This window comes from Dreissena polymorpha, chromosome 7 (assembly GCF_020536995.1).
Source record: "Dreissena polymorpha isolate Duluth1 chromosome 7, UMN_Dpol_1.0, whole genome shotgun sequence".
NCBI lineage: Eukaryota > Metazoa > Mollusca > Bivalvia > Myida > Dreissenidae > Dreissena > Dreissena polymorpha.
In genome coordinates, this window is record NC_068361.1 from 659,529 (window position 1) to 664,528 (window position 5,000).

The 5,000-nt window shown below is 33.7% G+C and overlaps 1 protein-coding gene across 2 annotated transcripts in view; it reads left to right on the plus strand.

The window, feature by feature from the left end:
- The first annotated feature begins 4,835 nt into the window (after positions 1 to 4,835).
- The window catches only part of LOC127838816 (sodium-dependent multivitamin transporter-like), a 22,769-nt gene continuing 22,604 nt past the window's right edge, over positions 4,836 to 5,000 (plus strand). For both annotated transcript variants that reach the window (XM_052366815.1, XM_052366816.1), the window contains exon 1: positions 4,836 to 5,000. This exon is cut by the window's right edge and continues 858 nt beyond it. The gene's annotated coding sequence lies outside the window, so the exon portion shown is untranslated.

Consider the following 5,000-nt stretch of genomic DNA (forward strand, 5'->3'; position numbering starts at 1 on the left):
CTGAGGCACACCGAGGCAGTTGCCTCGGCTAAATTTGCAGAACAATGTTGAGATTACAGGGAAAATCAAAGTACTGGCAGTACTGGTGTGACGATGCTTTTGAAGAGGATGGATATAAAACATCAATTTAAGTTTATCTATATCACCACAATTGTGTATGTTGATACGAACATTTGGGTACGATAAAAAATTTGGGTACGATAAAAAATTTGGGTACGAAAATTTTGGGTACGAAAAAAAATTTGGTAGGAAAAAAAATTGCGTACGAAACATTTTTGGTACGAAAAAAAGTTTAGGGGTACGGGGGAGTAGTACCCGTGGGTAACTTGACCCATTGAGCGAAACTGGGAGGCGGGTCAAATTCTTGTTCATTAAGTATGGCAATACCTTCATGATGGTTCTCGAATGATGATTCTCGAAAGTAGGTATGAGCACATAGCCGGACCATTTGAGCTCATTCGTATGAGCACTTGACTATCCGAGTTCGCCAACGAACATATGGATAAGTTAACTAATAGCAAAATTACCTTATACATGTATATGCTGAAATCTTACAATCGAACGGAATATCAAACATGGTATGTACACTTAGGTGGTTGTGTAATTTCTGTTAGAATATCGTATTCAATATGTAAATTTTAAATGATTGTGCCCGCACTTACATAGGTCGCAATTGTGAAGATTTTTTTACTGGTTATCAAACCTTAGACGCTGCTGTTCCAGCATCGTCATAAAGGAAAATTAATGTCAAAGAATAAAATCTATACAAGAAATTGAGGCAATTATATGAATTTAAGGCACTATGATATTCACAAACAAATATTATCATTGAGTACAATTGTTTCATGTTGAGGCAGATAATTATTTCATTTTAATAACTTCAATTGATGCCAAATGGCTCAGCAAAATGATTAGGAAAATACGTATATTAAACAAAGCTTCGCACTGTACACTGCGATGTTTCAATCATTGTGGACATCGGAACGTACCGAGCGAGGATCGGGTGTTTTACGGCCAGGTCTGGGTCTATTTTGGACCTAGACACACTTCGGGTGGTTGGCGTTTTCGCCTTTATTGGAGTTCTGCTCTTTATTGCCGGCGTCGAGTTTAATCCGGGACCGTTTCAGACGGTAAGAATCTTTGTTTACATTAGAATTTTCAAATTATGCTTTCCCGCGTATTAAACTTTTTTAATATAAAGAAGTTCAAGTCTTTTCTTTTTAATAGTCAGTGAAGTTGATGATAGAACGTTGATGATAGAACTGTCAACTGACAGAAAATGATGACGCAGTGCTAAAACAAAATGTTACACAAGAAAATTGAAAAAATGGCCAAACACTTTACTGATTTAAGTTAAATATGTGTACTCCTCATGTTAAGCAATATGCCCCTGTGACGCAATCGGTAAGGCGTCAGACTCTGGATCCATTTCTCACTATTATATTTGTTCGAATTCCAGTAGGGCCGTGTTTAAGTAAATTTCATCAATGATCCTTTTTATATGTGTTTATGATTGATGGAATCTAAATGGAAAAACAAATCGTCCACGAGTTTTTTCACGCTGAACTTGTCTGAACTACAACAGCAAATTTGCGGAAGCTGATTTGATGTTAACTTAAGAAATAATATTTGTATTGGTTCTTGTACATGTGAGCTTAGTTTTAGCGCATTGCGAAGGCTTAAAACGTGGACACGTTCTACTATGAAAGAGGAACGGCTTAATGGCATCGCTTTAATGTTAGTGCATAAACACATTCCTGTTGATCGAAAACAAATTCTTCAAATGTGGGATTCGACTGGAGACAGGAAAGTTGAATTAGCATTCAATAAGATTGATATTTAAAAGTTGAAGAATAATTAAACATGTTCATGAAACATTATTCGCTATAATGCTTGATAGATCTGTTTCTTCATATTATAAGGTAGATCTATTTTATTTTAGTGTTTCAATAATAAATATGTAAAGCACATTCTATTATCCATATACATACTATGGCTTGTATAAGAGAGCTGCGTCTCAATTTTTTCTTTTTTCTATCTGACTCCAAATGAAGTATATGACTATTTTTCTGTAGTTAAGTTTGTTACATCATTGTTACTTCAAACACCGTTTATGGTACCAGAATATAAAATTGACAATGAACTTGTAGCAGATTTTTTTGGTTAACTTTATTGATACCAAACGGTAATATATAGCGTCCACGATTCCGATAATTTCGGTATAAAATGTAGTTTAAATGGCCTTTAAAACGCACCAGACGTTCTAGGTATAAAAAAATATTACGGGGGGGGGGGGCATGCCCCCGGACCCCCCTAGAAGGACCTTAGATATTGCCTCGGCTTAAATGTGGGTCTGGCTACGGCACTGTATTCAATATGTTTAAATATTCCATTGTATCACAATGTAAACATATTTTTCGAAAAAGATGACATGCTATTATTTTAATTGCATTAAAACTAATTTATGCTGCATGTTGCATGTTAGTAAAGATTGGCGATACAAATGAAAATACTGACTTCAAATGCTCACAATATAATTAGATGCAGACCGATTTGATTATGGTGACTGTTGTTAAAATGATGGTAGTTCTTATAAACATTTTATGTATGAAGAATCAAATTACTTCTTTGAATAGTGCAAACATAAACCAATCAAAATGAAACCAAATTGAACGAGAAATGTTCATCTAATGTTTGTGGTTAAAATCCCGTTGTACAAAAGATTTGTGAAAACAAGTTGGAAACTTATTCTCAAATGATTCGATGTATTGTGGACATGATTAGTTGTTAGTGTTGGTGTAAGCAATGATGACCTTTAGATCTATTTGACGGCAAGGATCATGGACAATTCAATACACTGACCAGGGATAGAGCAGTCACAGTCACGCTACAGGGTCCTGCATTCAGAAATGTCCTATTTTATATGTAACATACTCGTGGAAGCCTCCGGAAAGGCAATTGTCGTAGGTGATGAATCTGTGGGTCCAGTTGATACGGACAGTAAGAAATTTCTCAGTGCCATAAAACTCAATATTTCCTAACCTAGACATGTCTACGTCAATCAACACTCAAGAACAGAATAGCATAACATACATTTTTTTAGACTTATACGTAATTACATCGTCTTAATACATAAACTATAGAAGTAAATATGTCACGTTTCCAGTATATATTTTAGTTCAATACAAATGAAATGTATGCATAAAGAAAACTTTCAAAACATAAAGTCTTTCAATCACAGAAAGATTTTGTAAATGATACCTGTTATTATTAATCAATGAATTGCGAATTACAAATTCTTCTTTTATAAATTCACACAACTTGACGAGTTCATCTTTTTGGAAGTAAGTAATTGGTGATAATTAAACACAGATTGATTAACATATACCGTACACAACGTTAAATGTATTTTTGTTTTAAAACAGTATAAATGGGACTAAATTTTCTCGTTAAATCTATTTTACCAGACCTCATCTAGTGCTGAAATGTTGGCTATTGCTTTCAAGAACTCGGATTTGTATGGGTTAACTTTATTTCACGAAATATTTTTACGAAATATTCGTTGATTTTGAGTATTTATGTGGCTCTTAATTTTAATATGGTGATATTTATATGATACGTCTTTTTCATCAGAATGTCTATATTCAAAACCTTTAATGACTAAATAATCATAGAACAGGACACAATCCGCGAAGTAAAATCAACGTTGAAGCGAAAGTCATTAATTACAACAATCTGCTGAAAGGTAAATAAAAAGACAAGATAACATACACAGGTTTGCATGACATTTTCTACCACAAAAATATAATTGTGTTATAGATGGTGATGCCTCTTGACTTAATATAAATTCGTACAACGACCGTTTTCGAACATAACTTATTTAAATTTTAATCCATTAAAAGGACGTTTTCAAATAAGCCGAATGTTCTTTCATTATAACTTTGTCTGTAATTTGTTTTGAACACTGTTAATTTAAATGCAACATTCATTTAATCATGATGTATAAGGGAGTGTATAATCTTAAACTTGAAGATTTAGACTTACTACGTATGGATGTCACGATACGTTTTGAGACATCAAATAAAAAAGTATTCCATTAAAAAAGGAAAGCGCCGTTTCAGTAATCAAGAAATCATTCTTATCATCACCACAAGGTCTTTTCAATTTGAAAAAAGCGACTAAATGACAAACGTTATCATGGCGAAAGTTTGCACAATGTTTTTATTGCAAACGAAGAGCCAAAATTATCTTCATTTTGCCTATAGGAAGAGAAGTCGAACATGTATGCAAATCATTATAAGCTAATCACGAAATTTTTATGAAGTTGAATCGACGATCAGCTTTTTACTCAAAATTACGTAGAGGGCTTATTATTATTATATTAACAGAAACACAACAAAGAATCAATTAATAATTACGTACGTAATTGATTATTTCAAATAGAAAAAATGGATTGTTTTTTCAAAGATCTTAATTGACACAACATTTCAAGAATAAACGTTATTCAGAATTTGAAGCTAGTTTTTAATTTTACCATCGAGAGATCTAAGAACGCGATAGAGCCCATGTGTTACGCATGCGTGTCTAGTTGTCTGTAGTTGTATCAGAGTTTCAGTTTGAACTATCATCTAAGATATTTTGTAAGAATTGAACTTTCATTTTTATTCCAAAACTATCAGAGAAAAATGATGCCGATTTTGTTATTATAAATTCAACAAATAATCTTCAGTTGTTGTTAAATGTTTCTATTCGCCGCAATCAGATAACCCCACGCAACTTTGTCTGCACCAGTTGATCGTAAGACTTTAAGAAGGATCGTGAGACTTTAAGAAGAAGAAAAACCCGATTTACAGACAAACCGCATCTGCTTATCTACAGATGCGTTATCGCGGGCTAAGACATACGACGGCTTCCCATGGTAATGTCTAGCATTCCCGAGAGGTAACGAGGAGGTCACGGAAGTTAATTTAAGGGTCTTAAGGGTCGTCATAGGTTGTGCT